At 43.1% G+C, this 23722-nt stretch overlaps 1 protein-coding gene across 6 annotated transcripts in view; it reads right to left on the reverse strand.

Annotated features, from left to right (window-relative positions):
- The window catches only part of LOC137425570 (plasma membrane calcium-transporting ATPase 2), a 211145-nt gene extending 187705 nt beyond the window's left edge, over positions 1-23440 (reverse strand). For 4 of the 6 annotated variants that reach the window (XM_068114134.2, XM_068114133.2, XM_068114129.2 and 1 more), the window contains exon 1: positions 22814-23220. The gene's annotated coding sequence lies outside the window, so the exon portion shown is untranslated. Of the gene's footprint in view, positions 1-985; positions 1350-22813; positions 23221-23244 lie in introns of those variants that run through there. The other 2 variants (XM_068114130.2, XM_078776816.1) reach the window with 2 other exon arrangements.
- Between the last annotated feature and the right edge of the window lie 282 nt (positions 23441-23722).

Here is a 23722-nt window from a genome sequence, read left to right on the forward strand (position 1 = left end):
TGAGCGTTCTATTTACGATAACATTTTTTTGGTGAGAGACTTGATCAGTCTTGGTCGTACTACATCTCATGGTTTTGGTTTGGTTCTTTTAGATCAAGAAAAAGCTTTTGACAGTGTTGACCATTCTTTTTTGTTTGCTGTACTACAGAGAGCTGGTTTTGGACAAAATTTTGTTTCCTATGTTAAGTTGTTGTATGAAAATGCATCCTGTCTGTTGAAGGTAAACAACAGCTTATGTTGCCCTTTTCCCTTTCAGCGAGGCATCCGTCAGGGCTGCCCGCTTTCAGGAATGCTATACAGTCTCTCGGTCGAACCTTTACTAGCTTTGCTCCGAAACTCAGTGGAAGGAGTCTCCTTAACAAAAAACCACAAAATGGTTACTTCAGCTTATGCGGATGACATTTGTGTTGCTGTTTCCAGCCAAAATGATGTGGGTGAGGTCTTTCGATGTCTGTCCCAGTTTGAGCTCGCCTCCACGGCAAAAGTAAATTGGAACAAAAGTGTTGCCTTATGGGTGGGCCCCAGTCCACCTTCCTCAGCTCTGCCTGTGTTACCAGGAGGAATGCAGTGGAACAAAGAGGGGTTTAAATATTTAGGGTTATTTCTCGGAGTCCAAGCATATGAACAAAAAAATTGGGAGGGTTTCTTGGAAAGAATTAAGCAGAAACTGGCTAGATGGAAACGGTTGCACCACCTTCTATCGCTTAAGGCAAGGGTGACAATAATAAATAACCTGGTGGTTCCTTTTATTTGGCATAAAGTTATCCCCCTCCAACCTCCGAGATACTTGGTCACAGGCATTCAGAGGGTTCTAACTCAGTTTTTCTGGGGAGGCCACCATTGGCTTGGACCAGACACGGTGTGCAGACCCCGAAATGCAGGTGGCCAAAGCTTGATACATGTTCCGAGTCGGATAATGGCTTTTCCGCATGTGGACGATAAAGCGTTTATTGTATGGTGAGTGTGTCCCGTGGCGGCCTCTCACAAACGCTTGGCTGCAGGAAGCAGATGGGTTGAAGTATGACCGAGAGCTCTTCCTCATGGACCTGCAGCATGTCAACACGACTCTGCTCCCCGAGTTTCATCAGAGCCTTCTGAATGCCTGGCAAGTCCTTGGAATACAACGATTAGAGGTGTCCTACGATGCAAAAAAATATATGCATGAGCCATTGGTTCTGAATCCTTTATTCCCTGAAATTTCAACCTCCAGGTCATTTATGCATTGCTTCACCTGTAATGGAATAAACAGAGTGCGAGACCTGATGAAGCCTTCCCTAAATGGATGGTTATCCACCGGTTCTCTCACATCAGAAGTGGGGGTTCGGTCATCTAGAATGGTGGACAAAGTTTTGAGAGTTGTGATTAAAACTTTCAGGGAATTAAATATCGGGTGGACTGGGGCAGATGAAGTGGTGGACTCTCGTCTCTATTTCCCCAAGCTCCAAGTCACCTCAAAAAAACAACAGGGTGTCTTCTCAAAGTCAGATGGTTGCGGTGTGTTCCATGTGATGGGAAAAAAAGTTATTTATGGGATATGCCAAGAGGTGCTTATACCGGGTTTCACAAAACCTTTAAAAAATCGGTGGGATGAGATCTTCGTTCCTATCTCCAGTGTGGAAAGAGATGTATAGGTCTCCAACCTTAGGTCGAACCAGAGACTTAAATTGGAGACTAGTTCATCAGGCCCTGGTCACCAAATACTTACTTATTAAGTTTGATCCTTCTGTACTGAATGTTTGTCCTTTTTGTGAAGAGGCTGAAAATGTGACCCATGCTTTTGTGAAATGTAAGAGATTGGTACCCCTTTTTTGTTTCCTCCAACAGTTCTTTTATAAATTTCAGTTTGTTATTTCTGTTGCAATTTTTGTGTATGGCATTGAAAGGAGCACCAAGAACAAGACAGCGGTCCCTTTCTTGAATTTTCTGTGCGGAATTGCTAAACTCGCAATATATAAAACTAGAAAGATCAAATTGAGTGGCAGAGATGAAAATGTGCTGTTTTGCTTTAAAGGAATAGTGTCGGCCCGGATAAGTTTCGGCAGTGTGAACGACGATTGTTTTACAGATGTGGTGTTGAGTTTGTTTTTGTAAATTATACTTACGCTCAATGTCCACATATACATGTATATACATTCTTTTTGCTTGTACAACTTTCTTTTTCTTGTAAAAATTTTGCGGTGTTCTTCCATGTGTGTTTTGATACTTTTATAATAAAAGCACATAAAAGTCAAAAAGTCTCTTACTCTCTTTCTCTCTTTCTCTCTTTCTCTCTTTCTCTCTTTCCTTCTTTCTCTCTTTCTCTCTCTCTCCACAGCTGCCGCTCGCTTAGCACGCACCAGGTCTGTTGCTCAGTCACTGGCAGTACGTGCTGTGTCTCATGTTGCTTTTTCCTTTCTTCCTACCTTTTGGTCCTTTCTGCTGTCCGAGTGTCGGTGCCCCTTTCTATCGTCTTGTCTACTGAGCGAGAGAGGGAGAGACAGCGCGGTTAAAGTTATCCGCTTTAGGTGGTTAACGGGATTTATTTATTTATTTCCCAGTTATTGTTGTTGTTGTTTTTTTTCATTTATTTAGGCTTTATAAACCTTTGTACCATTTATTGGTTATTTTTTTTCGTTTAGTACTTCAAATGGCTAGCAAGAATAGTCGAAGTAATGCCGGTCGTGACACCGATGAGACGTTAACAGATGAACACGGCATGTGTTTTGTCCCACCGGAAGATGTCTCGCTGGAGGAGACGCTCCTCGCAATCGGAGAATTGATCGGTTGTGAGAACATACGGGCAGCGTCCCGAATGCACCACAAGGTGGTTGTTTTCGTTTCACGTGTCCGTTTCGCGCGCATCGTTGTGCAGAACGGACTCACCTTGGGTAATGACCAGTTTGTTCCGGTTTCGCCATGGAACACTCCGGCCTCGAAGGTAATACTATCAAACGTTCTACCGACGCTGTCTAATGAGGAAATTCTTCAGAAGCTCGGTCAGTACGGTACTGTGGTGTCGAGAATTATCCAAGCCTCCATTCGCACCACAGACGGGAAGCTTAAGCATATCGAAACGTTTAGACGGTTTTGTTATGTTGTTTTGAAGGATGGTTTGACGCAATTGAATGTCTCTCTCGTTTTTAAGTCGTCAAAACGTGAGCACAGGATTTTTGCGGCAACGGAGAGGTTGATTTGTTACGGGTGTGGTGTACATGGACACACTCGGCAGTATTGTCCTGATGGGGAGAAAACGTATGCCTCAGCAGCCGGACCAGCCCCACCCGTGACCATTACGGAGGATTCTATAGATGTTTCGCCTTCAGTGCGGGAATCTACATCGGACCATCAAGGTACGGCTAAGAGTGGTGCTGGTGAGACCCATACAGATGTGCTTCGTGTAAGCGATGAGTCATCCAGTACAGCTGGCCATCGTGCAACCGATGAGTCAGCAAATGTAAGGGAGAAGCCTCTACCTGTAGAGGGAATGATTTGCGAGGAGCAGCAGATTGTAGATGCGGCGTCTCGGAAAAATTTGAAACGGTCACTTGTAAGTGCGAGGAATGAGGACAAAGGTGTTAAAGTGTTGGTGGTGCAGACAGGAAGCAGTTTAAACGATTCAGATAGTCCTTCACATGAAGATCAGCAAGGTGGTGAAACTATGGCTGACATGATACCACCTGCTCAGGATGAAGGGGAACTTGTTCCTGAAGGTTGTAAATCAACCTGCGAAACCGAACAGCCTACTGATGACCATATCAATTCTAATGGGGAATTCAAAATACCCATTACTACTAATAACGACTCCTCCCCCCCTCCCCCCCCCCCATTGCAATGATGCATGAGGATGAAGAGGATGAAGAACCTAAGGTAGATGGGGATGGAACAGGTGTTTCTGTACAGGTTCAGGAGGAACTCGTTACTAGCGTCACGGAGGAAATTGTAACTACAGAGACACTGATCGGCCATGAGGAACCAGTGGCAATGGTTGACAGGCCCCCCCCCCCCCCCCCCTCAGGAGGAAGAGCAGCCTTTGGAGATCCCAAAAGAAAATATTGTCAGATTTTTGAAGGAAACTTTCAGACAAAGGCATGTACGAATTAAGGATCATTTTCCTAATATCCAGGCCTTCCTTGCAGCCGCAAAACCTTTGCTGCAAAGGAGTGAGCATGTGGAAATCTCCGAACCTGAATTTCAGCGACTGAGGAAATCCATCACGAAGGCAAACAAGGAATTAATTGAGGAAGAGGACTTCACCCCCTAGAAGAATCAACCATGGAACTAAATGTTGTATCCTTAAATATAAATGGGGGTCGTGCCCCCTTACGGAGGGTGCAAACCATTCAAGCGGTTGGAAAAGAAAAGGCTGACATTATTCTCTTACAAGAGACCCACGCTACTAGTGCTCAAGTAGCCGATTGGGGGAAACTTTTTAAAGGGCAATGGTGGCTAAGTGGGTTCCCTACACCTCGGGCCGGTGTTGCCATTTGCCTAAGTCACAAGATTTGTGCTCAACAGGTTTCATTTAAAGAAATCTATAAAGGACATTTGATCTCCGTAGATTTTCTTTATAATACCCAAAAGATTATAGTAGTGAATGTTTATGCACCGTGTGACCCAATGGATAGGAAAATTTTCTTTTCCACTCTGCGGGATTTTGTAAAAACTCTGGACCCAACAGCCTTTATCTGTATCGCGGGAGATTTTAATTGCACAATTTGTCCGTCGATTGATAGGAATGGTCATGAGCCTCATGTTGCCTCTACGAAAGCTCTAGAGGACACCATCAACATCTTTCGGTTTAAGGATGTGTGGAGATCACAACACCCATTCTCACGCTGTTATACATGGTGTAGATGCAATGATGGTATTATGTCAATGGCAAGGCTGGACAGATTCTATGTGAACAAGCCAATGTTGAATGTGGTGTCTGTCTCCAAAATTTTACCAACTGGATTCACAGACCACATTTTATCTCAATGTCCTTTAAGTTACCCTTTCCACCCGGTGGTAGTGCTTACTGGTCTTTGAATACTCGTCTCTTACATGACAAGGATTTTAATGAGGCCTTTCACGTCGTGTGAGAGAAAATTCGCTCCTCCAGACCTGAGTATGATAGTCTCCGGCTGTGGTGGAACATTGCAAAATCCCAAATTAAGAATTTCTGTCAACAATATAGTGCATACACCACCAAAATCCAATCAATATCAATCGATCAGTTAAATCTCAATCTCAATCTCAATCTATCTATCTATCTATCTATCTATCTATCTATCTCTCTCTTTCTCTTTCTCTTTCTCTTTCTCTTTCTCTTTCTCTTTCTCTTTCTCTTTCTCTCTCTCTCTCTCTCTCTCTCTCTCTCTCTCTCTCAGAACTTGGGTAGATTTACTCGGATCTCTACTCGGGTACAGAAAATAACTCGCCCACTCTTTGCAAAAGACACCGTGGGATCTAGAACCTCCACCAAATAATGAGAGCGGATGGAAAACACTGCTTAATGCCCATCCAAGGGAAGGTGCACTTTGTGATGAAAATGTCTACCTGAGATATATTTCAAAAAAAAGAGTAGGTGGTCATGAAGCATCTCTAAATCACCTCTAAATTCAGCACCATCTCTAAATTCTAACTTCCTGCCACAACTACTAGTGCTGGGAAGGCAGTGGCAAACCACCCAATGTATTTTGGTGGCCATGAAGCCACTTCAACCATCCCAGGCACCCTCTAAAAGGTATGAAAATATTCCATCCATCGTTATTATTTTTATCACCATAACAACAACAATAACACAACCAGAATAATGTATCGTGAAAGACAATTAAAAACAAAAAACTTCGAAGTAAAAGCTCAATGAACTTCCCACCTTGACCAAACCATGTGTTCCGGCCCTCTGTGCAGCACAAGTGGAAAAGCTCATTGTACCATTCTTAGCGTAATATAAATAAGAGATGACGACTGCATGAATAAATGATAGAGTGTGTCAGCAGGTTTGCTCTGGCCTTCTCCTGCACTGAACTTTCGAAAGACTAAAGCACTCAAGTCAAGGGGGCCTCTTACCAATTAATAGGCTGGAGTTTGTGACCTCTCTGATGGGATAACACCTGAAAGATTAGGTCATCGGGGTTAAGGCTGGGAACATGAAAAGACCTTTGAGGTTACACTGATACATATAACTAATGCGTAAGTTTTTAAAGGACTGTAGTGAGGCTTCTAATAAATGCCACCATTTTGCCACTACATCATGGTGATGTCACTGATGTTTTAACAAGCTGAACCCAAAGTGTTATTGGTGACCTGCGGATATACAGTCGTAGCCAAAATATTGGCACCCTTGCACTTTCTTCAAATGACTCACAATTTTCTCTAAAAAGAAGTTGAAATTTACAAAAGTATTTGGTCTCCACAATTCTTTATTTCACTGTTAATATTACAGAACCTTTGTTTTTGATTCAGAACTTAATAAATCCTTTAAAATCAGAAAATAAAAAGAAATGGCATTGACCAAATTATTGACACCTTTGACTTAATATTTGGTAGCACATCCTTTGGACAAAATAACTGCAGTCAAGCACTTCCTATAACCATGAATGAGCTTCCTACACATCTATACTGGCAGTTTGGCCCACTCTTCTTGTGCAAACTTTAAAAATTGTGTAAAAATTTGAATGGTGCCTTCTCCCAATTGCTGTTTTCAGATCTCCCCACAGGTGTTCAATGGGATTTAGATCTGGACTTATTGCTGGCTACTTCAGTATAGTCCAGCGTTTTGTCTTGAACCATTCCTGGGTGCTTTTTTGAAGTGTTTAGGGTCATTGTCCTGCTGCAAGACCCATGACCTTCGACAGAGACCCAGCTTTCTGACATTGGGTTGAACATTGCGCTCAAAAATGCCTTGTTAATCTCCTGATTTCATGATGCCATGCACACATTCAAGGCACCCAGTGCCAGAGGCAGCAAAGCAACCCCAAAACATCACTGAACCTCCTCCATGTTTGACTGTAGGGAAGGTGTTCTTTTCTTTGAAGTCTTCATTTTCTTCTCTGTAAACATAGACATGATGTGCTTTACCAAAAACCTCTAATTTGGTCTCATCTGTCCACAGAAAGATTTTGGCTTGTTCAGGTGTGTTTTGGCAAACTCCAGTCGGGCTTTCTTATGGCTCTCTCTCTCTCTCTCTCTCTCTCTCTCTCTCTCTCTCTCTCTCTCTCTCTCTCTGTCTCTGTCTCTGTCTCTCTCTCTCTCTCTCTCTGTCCTCCTGGGTCTTCTACCATAGAACCCCCTTTCATTGAGTTGGCGATGGATGGTGTGAGTTGAAACTGTTGTACCTTGTGTCTGAAGGTCAGCTTGAAAATGTTTGGCAGTCGATCGAGGTGCTTTCTCCATCATTTGAACAATCCTTCGCTGTAATAATCTATTAAGTTTTCTCTAACGGCCACGTCCAGGGAGGTTGGCTACTGTGCCATTGGCCTTAAACTTCCTGATGACATTGCGCATGGTGGACACAGGAACATCAAGGTCTCTGGAGATGGACTTGTAGCCTTGAGATTGTCCATGATTGGCTACAATCTTGTGTCTGAACTCCTCAGACAATTCTCTCGTTTTCTTTCTTTCCTCCATGCTCATTGCAGAACACAGTGACACAAAACAGCAGAATGACTCCTTTTCTCCATTCAAACTGGTTGAATGTGTGATTTTTATATTGCAGGCACCTGCAAATCACCATAGGTGAGTTCAATTCCAAAGTAAAGGAGAATCACCTGCTTGAAATCTAATTATTTCTAACAACTTCTGAAAGATGTCAATAATATTGTCCGGACATTTTAGGATTTCTGTGTGGAATAAGCTAAGATTTAGTAATTTTTTCAGCTTTTTTTGTTTTGTTTCACTGCAAACCAACGAAATACAAATGTGGATACCAAAGGATTTTTTTAATTTCAACAATTTTCTGGAATAAATGGTGCATTATTTGAAAAAAGTGCAATGGTCCCAATATGTTTGGCCATGACTGTATGTCTTACGGGGATACTCAGCCAGGTGTAATGGAAATAGGTAAATAATTTCTAAGGCGATATTCTATCCTCAAGCGATAACCTGAGACCTATCTATAAAAGAGTATATGTAATGTGGCCTATACGGCCAGTAATAAGGGAAACCACAATGGTCATGGAGAACACAGCTCATCTTGTTATGAAGGACAAAGTCCAAATATCAGGTTCACTATGAAAAGGGCAGCCAAGAAGGCAATGGTACAGTTGGCTTTAGGAAATGAGAGCCTGAACAACGAGAACCCACACAGCGTGTATTCACACAGCAGAACGGCAAAAAATGGCGTCCCAGCACGACTACTTGCCCAAGTCACATGACCCCCGCAATGCAACCCAACAATGTTACAACATGTTAATACTTACATACAACTTGTAGTAGATACTACTTGTAATTGAATAATAAAAAGTAAGTTATTCTCCAAGAGTCGCACTCAAGTTTATTGCAAGTCTGCCAACACATCAACATCCATGATGAGCACTGAACATGGTTCCTCAAGGTTAGAATGCTTTCCAACTGTAGATCACATTTATCTCCTAGTAATATGAATCTCAGCAACGAGGAGTGCTTATGGTTCTTGGGTGTCACGTTAAGTGTGTTCTGATTCATTCTCAGGCTGTTGCTCCCCTTCCATACCAGACGAATACGCTAGCCATGGCAACCCAGACTCCTCACTTTTGCAAGATTCACAATTATGAGCTGCCATTTCTCAGGGTTACAAGTTCCCTTTGGCTCTTGCTCTCAAGGGGGCCTGTGAGATCTGGCATGCCCTCATTTCGGGGTGGTATACACAACAACATGGTCTCAACATGTCGGCAGGTTTGTCGATGGAGAGAGCTTTCTCAGGATCCAGCCGTTTCCCCACTTTATAGACACCTGAGCCCCAAATGTCCTGGAGTTTATGACGACCTTTGTAAGTCAGATTCCAGAGCAACACTCTTTGGCTTATGGTGAAAGGAGCTTCCCTTGCCTTGCGGTCAAAATACCCTCTTTCAGGTGCTGGCTTCCCTGTCTTTATTGTAAGCATCAGCTAAAGCGGTGTGCTAATTGGCAATCCAGTCATTGATTGGTGGTGGCTCCTTATCACTCTCCTCACCTGGGTCTAACAACGAGTCCACTGGCATCCTTCAATCGCTCCAAAACATGAGGTAAAAGGGTGAATACCCCGTTGAACTGTGCAGTGTTCTTCTTCTCCTGTATCCATCTTCTTCTTCTGCAGACGTATGACAAATTACATCTCAGATCAGTTGTCCAAGTCTAAGTTGGACATCTAAGTCACAGCACTGTCTGTTGTTAGGTCAATTGCCCTCAAATTTCTAGCAAATTCCTTCGTCAAATTTCTGTAGGTGACACTCATTCACAATGTGATGAATAGTGTGATCTGGGTGACCACAGTCACATGCTAGGTTGTCTTTGAATTCCTATTTGTGGAGGTGGTGTGAGGTCCTTGCATGGAGAGTATAGATCCTGTTGAGTGTAGACCACTGTTTCTGGTGGAGGTCGAAACCTGAAGGCTCTTCTGTCAGATCACTCACCAGTTCTTTGTTAGCAACGTTCTCTTTCAAAAGATAATCCTTTGTGTTAAAACCCACATCACTCAAAAAGTTTGCAGAGCTCCAGAAAGGTTTGCGTGACTTGAGTCACATATTTGGTAGATCCTGCAGGTCTTCATGGATTGGAAGCTGTAAATTGGTGTTGATGCAGTCTAACCCTCTCAGCATTCTTGCCTTCCGGCACACATCAGGGAGTGGGATGTTAGACAGGACTGGGAGCCACTGCACGAGTGTTGGTGGTAAAAGACAGCCCAGCGACTTGTCTGCAATGGCTAAGTGATAGCCCCCTCAGCTCAGCTTTATCGTGGGAGATTTCAATGGTCTTGAAGGCCTTGGTTTCCATTGGCGTCAAGCTGAGCAAGATGTGATGCAAGGGGGGCCGCCAGAGGGAAAAGCAGTACTCCATAAGGCCGCAGATGAAGGCCTTTAAGGTGGATAGGAATTTAGGTTTGCTAAGGAAAGACTTTGTAAGGGGTGTTGCAAAACATTTTACCTTCCCCCCCCCCCCCCCCCCCCGAGGCATGCTTCCTTTGATGCACGTTAAAATAGCCGAGAATAGAATAACGCACATACAATCCAAGTTGGTGATCTTAGATGAGGTTGTTGGAGGAAACAAAGGATTTCATATCAACTGCGCTGGTGGATTCCATGACCTTGCTGATGATTGGAAGTAAGCTGATAGGTCTTTTGATAAGGAGTCAGTTTTTATCCTTTTTTGTAATGCAGTGATGTTGGCAGATTTACAAGCAGATGGAAGATGGCATCGGGTAAATTATGGGGCGAAAAGGGTAGAGAGAGGAAGTGCAAGAGCAGCAGAGCAGGATTTTAGGACACATGCGCTGATGCGGTCTGGTGCAGTGGCAGGGTTGAAGTCGATGGTTGAAAGAACCTTCTCCACCTTCTCAGTTGGTTGGTTATATGAACATTGCTTTTATAAAACCAATATCCTGCAGCCACCTGGCCAGGGACTCATCCAACGCACAGTCAAGCAGGTATCCAAAGCACAGCAGCAGAAGGATTGTACGAAGGCGTGTTGAAAAGTAATCCTTCCTATTATTTTTCTCCAAAACTGGTAAAGATATTCAGATGAAATTGTTGGAACCCATCTGTGGATCGGTCCCATCGGCCGATGGGACCGATCCACAGATGGGTTCCAACAAAATAAAGCACAGTCCACACCACACATTAGTTCTTCCCTCCACTGGGTGTGAATTTTGAGGATTCTGACACAAGTTATCTCAATGCTACGTCAGTCAAGATGGCAGAGGTCAGCATGACGGTGTCACTACTGTGAAGAGTAAAACGCTGGAGATGAGAGTTGGGATGATTGACTGGAGATGAGAGTTGGGTATACCATTACGGTCCTTAGAGTAAGAAACGGTCAATGGAGTACCGCCACAAAGGATCAACAGCACCGACTTAGCTCCCTCAGATTTTCATCTCTTCCCAAGTTTAAGGAACACCTTCGTGGAGAACATGTCTCTTCCGCTGAGGATTTCAAGGCTGCCGTGAAGTGCTGGATAAGTCAGAAGGACGCTCAGTTCATTGGAGAGGGCATCACAATACTACTTGAACGTTTGTGGAAATGTGTGGACCGCAGCGTTGATTATGTCGTGAAATAAACATACACCAGGGTAGAATAAAGATTGATGTTAGTATCTCTCTTTGTTTCATTCGAATATCTTTATCTGTTTTGGAGAAAAATAATAGGAGACATTACTTTTCAACACGCCCTCCTTCCCAGTGCATGCACAGCATATCTGAATGCTGAGAACGTGGAAAATCCTCGACATAATTATAGCAGTTGCATCTTGCCTCAGAAACTTCAACCCTCTGTTATGGCCATACCCTCATGATGCCCTCATGTGCTTGGCATCCATATGTTCACCCTCTGCTCACTGCATATAGCATGGGTATATCTTCTGCAGTCATGGGTATACCAGTGTGGCAGCTACATTCAAGTGTAGGGTGTGCACAGAGGGGGCTGCAGATGGAGGAAATGTTGAGTGGGATCTTGGAGACGGTGTGAAGCTGGAAGGTGTGAAAACATTTAGCTACCTAGGAGACATGCTGAATGGAGAAGGTGGATCAGACTCGTCAACGGTTTCTAGAGTAAGATGTGCATGGAAGAAGTTTCGGGAACTGAGTGGCATGCTGACGAGGAGGGGAGTGTCGTTGAAGCTGAAGGGAAAGGTGTATGCTGCATGTGTGAGAAGTGTTATGATTTATGGGAGTGAGACATGGGTAATGAATGTAGAGCAGCAACGAAGGCTGGAAAGAGTGGAAATCCGAATGGTTCGGTGGATGTGCGGAGTATCGTTGAGAGAGAGGAAGACAAATGATGAATTGCGAAAGATGATGGGAATAGAGCCTGTGATTGATGCTGTGAAGAGGAACAGGTTGAGATGGTCTGGTCATGTGTTGAGGAAGGATGAAAGTGACTGGTTGAGAAGAGTGATGGAAATGAATGTAGAAGGAAGTAAAGGACGGGGAAGACCGAGAAAGACTTGGCTAAAGATGGTCGAAGAAGAAATGCGGGCAAGGGGGTTAACAAGAGGAGATGCAGAAAATAGGGCAAAATGGAGAAGATCGTCATGGGGCCCGCATGGCTAACCCCCGCTCTAGCAGGGAAAATGGCCCTAAAATGCATGTTGTTGTTGTTGTTGTTGTTGTCACTTAGCCCCAATCATCTCTACGTTTGTGTTGGAGTAAAGTTGAAATGAGGCTTTGACTTCGACCATGCACCCATTATTCTCAAAAATATTGAACATGCCACCCTTAAAGGACCCTATTATATTCCTACAGAAACCACTTCCAGAATTCTAATGTGACAACTTGGAGAATATCAGATGTTGTCCACTGTCTGTTTATATTGCTCCGATCAGCCAAGCAGTACGAGGCCGAGCAAGATGGTGATGCCCGATTAGGCCAGCTTTGTTAGTGTCAACGTAGTGAGTGGCTTTTCCCACTAGTGTTCGCCATATTGCCTTTCTTGTCCAATTGTGATAACAGGATGATGACTGAGAGTCTCGTTCGACAGATCCTTGGGCTACGCCTTGCAAAGAGCACATGGTTGCTGCCGGTATGTCCGCTTGAGGGATTTTAAATGTCACATATAAATGCTCACGAGCGGACTACCCAGTAGGGAACTACAGTTCTAACTGTTCGACCACAATATAAACACATCAGTATGTTTCCTCATTCCATTATCCTGATTACACCAGAGACACCCATCAGGCATAGACAGTCATTACTATTACTCTGCTGTAGCTGGCATTTCGAGCAATTAAGATCGTCTCTCCCAAATAATTACATTTTTCGAATTCATCCTGGTACTTGTTCTGGCCCTCATAATGATACTGTATGTAGGAGATGCAAGTAAAAACATTGTGGGTTTATTATGACGTCATTTTAACACAATGACCTGAGAGATTCATCAAGCATCACATTTCTCCATATTTAGCGCAGGGATGTTCATCATGCTTGTGAATTTGATCATTAATTTTGTGAACGACTTGTTCAGAATAACAGTTATAAGAACACGTGAAAAACTAAAACGAGCTGTTATAGTGTTTTTACATTTACGAGGTCAAAAACGGCAGGCATGCAGCGAACGCGTGGAACATGCTGATCACATCTTCCACCGCAAGGGATGAGTGCATCATGGCGGATGATTATTCATTCCCCTTAGACAAACCAGTGAAGTGTTTTCCATTGACTTTTTGAAGCGTTCCAGCGTTCTAGTACGAGTTCAAATCCCCTGGCAGGATCAAACTTTTCTCAAAACTACCCTTAAGATCGACGCAGTGGTGGCAGGACAGGGGTCCACCGATACCTCTCGGAAAAAGTAGGTCATTGTGTGCAGGTGGCCCTGCCAAATCCCCAGCTTGGAGATCTTTAAACTACGCAGATGGTAAGTTTCATTAAGTTAATGGAAATAGTTCATAGAAGGAAAGTAAACTGATAGATGATGTTAAAGGGAACATCTGGATATGGCATAGGCACAATGGGCCGAATGACCTCCTTCTTGCATAAGTTTCCTTGTAAATTTGAAATGGACCTTGTTTATTATCCTCGCCAGATTTCTAAAATCCCTCGACAGGGGAGAGGGTATTGCATTTGAGTCCCTTTTTAAAAAAAATTGTATTTGTTTAAAACTATTTAAATAAAAAGAAAAATTAAATACGAAAAGAAAAAGAAAAAACAGAATTTAAAAATTAAACATTTGAGTCAAAAAAATATATATATTTTTTTTTTGCCAAGTATGTTGATCACTCCAGTTTGTGTGTTTGTCTGTCCGCTCACTTGTACTTGCCTACAGGTCACGATTTTAAACGTATCTTCAGGAAACTTCACCAAACAGTAGAGTTCGTGATCTGAAAGAATCCTATTAATTTTTGTGGTCAAAAGGTCAACATAGGCCAAAGGTCAACCACTTTTTCCAGATTTCTAAAATCCTCAATTTTCATCTGATTGACTTGAAATTTGAATAGTATTTTCATATCAGCGAACTGAATTCAACCACCAACTATTTTTGAGGTAAACATAGGTCACAAGGTCAACATAGGCCAAAGGTCAACAACGTTTTCAAATTTCAAAAATCCTCAATTTTCATCTGATTGACTTGAAATTTGAATAGTATTTTTATATCAGCCAACTGAATTCAACCACCAACTATTTTTGAGATCAACATAGGTCCTATTAGGTCCAATTATTAGGTACATATTATTAGGTACATAGGTCCAAGGTCAACATAGGCCAAATGTCAACGACTTTTTCCAGATTTCTAAAATCCTCAATTTTCATCCGATTGACTTGAAATTTGAATAGGATTTTCATATCAGCGAACTGAATTCAACCACCAACTATTTTTGAGGTAAACATAGGTCACAAGGTCAACATAGGCCAAAGGTCAACAACATTTGCAAATTTCAAAAATCCTCAATTTTCATCTGATTGACTTGAAATTTGAATAGTATTTTCATATCAGCCAACTGAATTCAACCACGAACTATTTTTGAGATCAACATAGGTCACAAGGTCAACATAGGCCAAAGGTAAACCACTTTCTTTCAAATTTCAAAAATCCTCAATTTTCATCTGATTAACTTGAAATTTGAATGGAATTTTCATACCAGCTTACTGAAACCAACCACCAACTATTTTTGAGATCAGCGTAGGCCAAAAGGTCAACATAGGCCAAAGGTCAACATAGGCTAAAAGTCAACCACTTTTTTTGAATTTCTACAATCCTCAATTTTCATCCAATTGACTTGAAATTTGAAGAGGATTTACATCTCAGCTAACTGAATTCAACCACCAACTATTTTTGAGATCAGCATAGGCCAAAAGGTCAACATAGGCTAAAGGTCAACATAGACCAAAGGTCAACATAGGCGAAATTTTTAAAATTGTCAGTTTTCATCAGATTAACTTAAACTTTGAAGACGATTTGCATATCAGCTAACTGAATTCAACCACTAATTATTTTTGAGGTCAAAAGGATGCTCTACTGGGTGCCATTCCACTTTCTTCTCTTTTTCCAAGTGCTGCTCTATCAGTGATTTTTCATTTGTTTGTCTGTCTGTTTGTCTGTTTGTCCGCAAAGAATAAATATAATTTTCTCTGAAACTATTAGTCCGATTGACAGGAAATTTTCACCATAGGTGCAACTCCTCCTGCATAATCTTTAATGACAACTATGACGTCATAGGTGATGTGGTATGGGCGCCATCTTGGAAAAAACGAAAAACTTAGCACCTCTACATCTCCGAAAGCACTGCATAGAAAAAAAAAGAAATCATGGCTCATTGTAAACAACTCTCCATGGGGAATAACATGTTAATGATGGTCATAGGTACCTCCATTATGACGTCATAATTCGACAAGTACAAAACTTCATCCAATCAAGATGGAATTTCTTGAGCGTCATCAAGGGATAAATTGGTGGGGGGGGGTTGGGGGGGGGGGGGAATAATGATGACATCATCGGTCATGTGGATCGGCCGCCATATTTGTTTTATCACAAAACACGTCCTGGCGAGGGTCTGCAATCTCTGATTGCTCTTTCTTGTTTTATTTGTATTATATCATGCAAACATTTGAGGTGTCAACGTTCTGATGGAGCAGCTTTTGAGTTTTGAATTGGCTGAAACAGAGTCAATGTATGTTCCAGGTCCTGATTCGCTATTCCCATGATGTTAGCGTGTGAAGTTGGAATTAAGCTTGTGCATAACCACTGCATCAATTATTGTTCCTCACCCCAACAAATTCACAATCACATTTATTCTTCATAATGTTGTTTAAAAAAACGTTAATATTCATGATAACTGTGACGACATTCGAGGCTGCGCCTTCACTCTTTGGACTGGGAAAAGGCACGAGTCGCTAGTCACGGCTCGCTTGCCAGGTGGGGACCCAAGCTAATCCGTGACCAAGTAGATGTGCACTTGGCACAACGAGGATCTGATAAATGGGTTGACACGACGTGTCCTCCACTCAGCCTTCGAGTTAATGCACCTGACACCTTATTGGGGTCGCAAGAAGCAGGTGAGAAAAGTATTCCTGGTTGACATTAAAGGGATGACCTTTGAACTGGAGATGTTTCATAAAGAGCAGGCCGAAGTTAACACAGCACCGTGGATGTCCCGTTAATGTGATCCTCTTTCACTTCATCATCTACTCCCGCATAATGCGCCGCTTCCCACCGTGACGCGGTACTTCCTTCACTCGTATAATAAATGTGCCCAGGTGCGGCGGAGACTCACAATGTCTTCTTATTAACAATATGGCCCTTGGCAGATGCGAGGAATTGGTCTTTAAATCAATGATAATTCAATTTTGGGCGCAGTTCGTGATCTCGCATTCCTTTCGTGGTTCATTTAGAAATTCATCTTTTTTTTTTTTGTCCTAATTTAACTTCAATTAAATCTCCAACCGATGGACTCACGTCCGCGGACGGATGATGGACAGCGTGGAATTACAGAGCGTGTCCTGTCCGCTGTGGCAGGGAAATCAATCTCCAATCCTCTCTGCACCGTATCAGGTGCAGTACCATGGAAACCACAAACCACAGATCATTCTGTACGGACACGAGCTGGATCATCAAATGAGGAACTTTCTCGCAGGACCACGTCCGGTACGTCGAAGAAGGATGAGTACGCACATCGTGTTCGACAACATGTGACGTCACAATATTTCTCAGCTGAACGCTAAAACAATATAAAGCAGGATATCTCAAAAAGTTGTGGACGGATTTGGACGAAACTTGGTGGACCGCTTGTGTGTGTGACAAGGAAGAATCGATTCAATTTTGTTGAAAATCTCAAAATGGATTCGGATATGAGAATTATTTATTTTTTAAGTGGGAAAAGGTGGAGTCACTCCACTCGGTGGAGTCATGCTTGGAGCATCCACTCTGAGTGTGGGAGGTCGGCCGTTCCAACCCGGGCAGGTATAATCATGCGAAACGCAGGAGAAGTGGCACCTGCTAACCTTGCTTGACACTCAGCATTAAAATGATGGAGTACAGACGAACAACCATAGGTTGGTTCACACTCTTACAATGTCTCTCCGAAAAGACCGACTGGAAAACCCCTCCCATCTACTTTCTCAACAATTCTCTCCAAGAAGTTCTGTCGCTCAAGCTTTTGGGTCTCCACTATCTGCCATGATCTCGCTTGGGAAAACCACATTTCCAAGCTGCCCTCCAAAGCCAGTCGCCGACTGGGCATCATCCGTCATGCGAAGTCCTTCCTTGGCACACCTGAGCTCCTCACCACGTACAAGGTTTTCATCCGCAGCTCAATGGAATACTGTTCCCCCCTCTGGGCTGGTACTCCTGCCTCACACCTAGCTCGGCTTCAAGCTGTTGAAACCAAAGCTTTCAGAATCATTGGAATCTCCTGCGATGAAGCTATCTCCGAGGGCCTTTCACTCACTTACCGCAGGCAGGTTGGTGGTCTTTCTGTCTTCTACCGACTCCTCTCCGGCCTTGCTGCCCCAGCTCTCTCTGTGCTCTGTCCCCCCAATATTCCTTCAGGTCGCACAACATCTGCCTGCAACCCTCTTATGGTTAAACTGCCGAAATCTAGGCTCTCTGCTCACCTTCACTCTTTCATTCCCCTTTTCTCCCGCCTCTGGAACAAACTCCCCCACTCCCTTCAATCCCACTCCTCCCTCCAGGTCTTTAAAACAGCTGTTCACCACCACCTCTTATCTTCCCCCATCCAAAACCTTGATCTTTTCTACCCCCGCGAATTCACCCCAGATACACTTCTTTTTTTTTGAAATTCCAACTTCTTTCCTGGAAATCCTTGCAGTGTTCATATGTTTTATACCTCTCCCACCTCCCCCCAAGCCCTCCCCCTCCCACATTTCTCCCGATGTCCCTGCTCTCAAATGTTGTCTTTGTGTCCTTCCCCCTCTCTCCCATCTTGCCTACCGCTCCCATTATTTTTTGTGTTTTGTGTGTCGGTTTGACTTTTTGTGTGATTAATGTTAGCTCTTTCACGAGCCTCGATCTTGTATACAAAAAAAAGAAAAGAAAAAAAAAAGAAGATTCTTCACCATTGGGAGATAGGGCCAAAAACGATACATAGCTGGATATCTCAAAAAAATTATGGATGGATTTGGACGAAACTTGTTGGACAGGTTGTGTATGTGGCAAGGAAGAATCGATTCAATTTTGGTGAAGATCTGAATTCGGATATGAGAATTATTTAATTTTTCAAGTGATTCTTCACCATTGGAAGACGGGGCCAAAACGATACATAGCAGGATATCTCAAAAGGTTATGGATGGATTTGGACGAAACTTGTTGGACAGGTTGTGTGTGTGACAAGTAAGAATCGATTCGATTTTAGTGAAGATCTGAATATGTATTCGGATATGAGAATTATTTAATTTTTCAAGTGATTCTTCACCATTGGGAGACGAGGCCAAAAATGATACATAGCAGGATATCTCAAAAGGTTATGGATGGATTTGGACGAAACTTGTTGGACAGGTTGTGTGTGTGTGACAAGGAAGAGTCGATTCGATTTTGGTGAAGATCTGAATATGTATTCGGAAATGAGACTTATTTAATTTTTCAAGTGATTCTTCACCATTGGGAGACGAGGCCAAAAATGATACATAGCAGGATATCTCAAAAAATTATGGATGGATTTAGACGAAATCTGTTGGACAGGTTGTGTGTGTGACAAGGAAGAATCTATTCAATTTTGGTGAAGATCTGAATATGGATTCGGATATGAGAATTTTTTTTTTTTAAAGTGATTCTTCACCATTGAGAGATAGGGCCAAAAACGATACAAAGCAGGATATCTCAAAAAGTTATGGACGAAACTTGTTGGACAGGTCGTGCCTGTGACAAGGAAGAATCGATTCAATTTTGGTGAAGATCCGGATCCGGATCCGGCTATTAGAATATTTTCAGTGATTCTTCACCATTGAGTGATATGGCCAAAAACGATATACAGCAGGATATCTCAAAAAGATGTGGACGGATAATTTTGATTAAATGCGATTCTGTATTGTGATTTTCTGGTCTACTCTAGGATACAAAACGTAAACTGTTCACCTGGCGAAGGTATGCGCTCTACTGAGTGCCGTTCTAGTTCATATTGAGAGCACGCACTGTTTTCAAAACGGGCGAATTTTAATTACAGTACTGCATTTCAGGATGTATCTACTTATTATGTACAGGAAATGACAATTTCCGGCTCCCTTTCCCCTGATCAACACCACCCCATATGCTCAATACACGACCCTTTCCAACCCGAGCTCTCCTTACTCCTCTCTCCTCCCGACCTTCTTATCCTTCTCTCCCCATTCCACGCACACACCACAACAGTATACAGGCCGAGACATAAGCCTCATGTTTTAAGGCTAATTTTATTGACGTCTTGCTGACGACGCCATTAGATCCGAAACATCAAAGCTTTAAAATGCTGCCTTCATCCCCACTCGGTGGAGTCATGCTTGGAGCATCCACTCTGAGTGTGGGAGGTCGGCGTTCCAACCCGGGCAGGTAGAATCATGCCAAACGCAGGAGAAGTGGCACCTGCTAACCTTGCTTGACACTCAGCATTAAAATGATGGAGCACAGTCCACAGACGAACAACCATAGGTTGGTAACCATTGAGCAGGGTGGATGAGCCTAATGGCCGCCTGTGTTAAAGCTCCTCATAAGAAAACTCATTAAGAGGAAGAGTTACCAAAGAGGAAGGGTTGTTGTTATGTTGTTAACTCCGTTACCAAATGTCACCCTTGTCTGTCTGTCTGTCTGTCTGTCTGTGAACAGGATAATATCAAAAAGTTGTGGGCGGATTCGGACAACGTTTTGTGGAGAGGTTGGGGTGTGACAAGGAAGAATTGATTCGATTTTGGTGAAGATTTCGTTTCGGATCCAGATCAGAGAATTTCTTAAGTGATTCTTCAGTATTTAGAGATGGAGTCAAAAACGATATAAAGCACGATGTCTCAAAACGTCATGGACGAGTTCTGACAAAGCTTGATGGACGACTTGTTTAGGAGACAAGAACAAGCCGATTCGATTTTGGTTCAGGTCCGAATCCAGATCCAGCCAATCAGTGGGATACAAAACGTAACCTGTTCAGCCTGGCGGAGGTAACCGCTCTACCGAGTGACGTTCTAGTTACCTCCGCCACCGAAGCTGGATGGAGTTATGTTTTCACCCCTGTATGTTTGTTTGTTTGCCTGTATTTGGTTTACTTGGAAAAAAAAAAAAAAATTTGACAAGTATGTTGATCACTCCGGTTTGTGTGTTTGTGTGTTTGTGTGTCCGCTCAGTTATACTTACAGGTCACAATTATACAGGTCACTATATTAATTACACTTATACAGGTCACAATTTTAAACCGATCTTCACGAAACTTTACCAAATGGTTGAGTTCGTGTTCCGACAAAATCCTATATATTGTTGACGTCAAAAGGTCAAAAGTTCAACATAGGCCAAAGGTCAACCACTTTTTTTCAAATTTCTAAAATCCTAAATTTTGATCCGATTGACTTAAAATTTGAATAGGATTTTCATATCAGTTAACTGAATTCATCCAACAACTATTTTTGAGATCAGCAAAGGCCAAAAGGTCAACATAGGCCAAAGGTCAACGACCATTTCAAATTCTAAAATCCTCAATTTTCATCCGATTCACTTGAAATTTTAATAGGATTTTCATATCAGTTAACTGAATTCAACCACCAACTATTTTTGAGGTCAAAAGGCCAAAAGGTCAACTGAGGCCAAAGGTCAACCACTTTTGTTCAGATTTCTAAAATCCTCAATTTTCATCCGATTGACTTGAAATTTGATTAGGATTTTCATATCAGCTAACTGAATTCAACCACCAACTATTTTTGAGATCAGCAAAGGCCAAAAGGTCAACATAGGCCAAAGGTCAACGACCATTTCAAATTCTAAAATCCTCAATTTTCATCCGATTCACTTGAAATTTGAATAGGATTTTCATATCAGTTAACTGAATTCAACCACCAACTATTTTTGAGGTCAAAAGGCCAAAAGGTCAACTGAGGCCAAAGGTCAACCACTTTTGTTCAGATTCCTAAAATCCTCAATTTTCATCCGATTGACTTGAAATTTGATTAGGATTTTCAAATCAGCTTAATGAAACCAACCACCAACTATTTTTGAGGTCAACATAGACCAAAAGGTCAACATAAGCCAAATTTCTAAAATCCTCAATTTCCATCCGATTGACTTGAAATTTGAAAAGGATTTTCAAATCAGCTTAATGAAACCAACCACCAACTATTTTTGAGGTCAACATAGACCAAAAGGTCAACATAAGCCAAATTTCGAAAATCCTCAATTTTCATCCGATTGACTTGAAATTTGAAAAGGATTTTCAAATCAGCTTAATGAAACCAACCACCAACTATTTTTGAGGTCAACATAGACCAAAAGGTCAACATAAGCCAAATTTCGAAAATCCTCAATTTTCATCTGATTGACTGGAAATTTGAAAAGGATTTTCATATCAGCTTAAAGAAACCAACCACCAACTATTTTTGAGGTCAAAAGGATGCTCTACCGAGTGCCATTGTACTTTGTTATTTTTGCCAAGTATCGCTCTATGAGTAATTTTTCATCTGTCTGTCTGTGAACAAGATATCTCAAAAAGTTGTGGACGGATTCGGACGAAATTTGGCAGATAGATAGCGTATGTGACAAGGACGAAATTTATATTATATTTTGTTGAAGATCCGATTCAGGATCAGGATAGGAGAATTTTTTTAATTCTTCGGTGATTCTTCACCATTGATGGGGCCGAAAACGACATATATATCATGATTTTGTTTCTGTGGTGGTAATTACCCTGCTTGCTGTGGTGGTGGTGGTGATGGTGGTGGTTGTGGGTATTGTTATTGTTGTGATTCTCATTTTTAACATCGCAGAGATATCTGTCTATCCCTCTCTGTATTTTTCCATGATTTCAAGACTACCTTTAGTTGATGATTTATCCCATCTCATAATCTGTCCCCTCATTGGTCAATCCAAAACGGACGTCACTAATAGCACGTTAGTTCTGCTTCTGCTCACTACCCTTCGTGCACTTTGCTTTCGTCTCGCTGATGATGTTTCTGGTCTTGGTCCGGATGAAAGGTTTCTTGCATGACCATGTATTGGTCTTGGGGGGTGGAGGCACGGGATCAAGATGGACACGTGATTATTTACGAATTCGTTTGACAAGGTTTGGAAGACCCTGCATTGCACTTTGGTCGATTTAGGATCTAATTGAACACTTCCCGTGTTGTTGTTGTCACCTCCATGGAAAGATTCTCTCCCCCATTTTCCACCTTCTCGATTCACACTTCCCTACGGTTCCCCACGAGTTATCCACATTAAGGAATATTTAATTCGTGTTTACATCTTGAATTCCCAGGTGTGGCGGAAGCGCCATCCGAATGAAAACCGCATAAGGTAATAAAGTGAATTTCCATGTAATTATGATGTTATATGGTGCGATGGAAAATGTCCTAATGACGCCTTGAGTAGCTTTTCCATACAAAATCCAAATGCCCGACGGTCTCTCTATGTACAGTATGGCTTTGCTGTAAATCATCGGTACCGTGTAGCTCGGGTACATCACGGGTCGCAGATCACACCTGTTCCCCGACAATCGCACAGAGTGCCGGGATTGGGATGAAGGGCAAATGAGGGGGAATTAGGGGCCGACACGCGGACGGACAAGACATACCTTGCGTTGCGAATTCCTAGCACGGCAGGTGAGCCCGGGACTCGCGGGATGGTTGGGCGGGGGTGGGGATGGGGAGAGACCTTGAAACTAATGCAGAAAATTCCAGGAAAAGCTCAGTATTCCGCACACAGCGCCAAATATGCAGGGACGGATTAATGGATGAAGCTTCTACAAGAGCCTCGACCCCGTCCGGCCGGGATGTCTCGGCGCACGCAGTGGGGATTATGGGGTGGGAGGTACGGTAAACGGATGGGAGGGGGAGGGGGGGAGGTGAGACCGAGGGAATCCCCGGAAACAGACCTCAGGAAAATGAGTCAACATGGGAGTGCGTGCGGCACCCGAGTGGAAACACGTACAAGAGCGTTTCGTGTTCGAGTGTGCGCATAATCATAATGAGTGCAAAACACGAGTGAACCCTGCGCAGTGCTCACCACGCCGACACACGCGTCATGGCAGCCACGATCGTCATCGCCGGCGATGCTGTTGCTCCTCCCGGAGCCCCGAGTGCTCCGAGGGCTATTCAGCACCCCCCCACCCCCGAGATGATCGTACCGATGACGCGGCCGCACCCGAGCGCACATCCTCACGTGCGGCACCTCGCGCTGCACATTGGAAGTCCGTGCACACTGCGCGGCGCCACTGCCGCAGTGCCCGGAGGAAGAAAAAGCGCAAATCGTGCGGGAAAAGGAGGAGGAGGAGAGACGGAGGGAGGTAGGAGCCGGGGGGGGGGGGGGGGGGACGAGACGGTGGAAGTCAACAGCCGGTCCAACGTTTCCCAAGCGAAACAAGAATTTCGGGACGATTCGGGATCAATGGGGTCAAACTCCACCGTTTAAGGGTTAACGTTCCTCCTCAGACCAGACAGGGTGGCCGGTCATGGTACGTTGGGACGTGGTACTGTGGTATGGG

The sequence above is a fragment of the Myxine glutinosa genome, chromosome 4 (assembly GCF_964187855.1).
Source record: "Myxine glutinosa chromosome 4, kmMyxGlut1.1, whole genome shotgun sequence".
NCBI lineage: Eukaryota > Metazoa > Chordata > Myxini > Myxiniformes > Myxinidae > Myxine > Myxine glutinosa.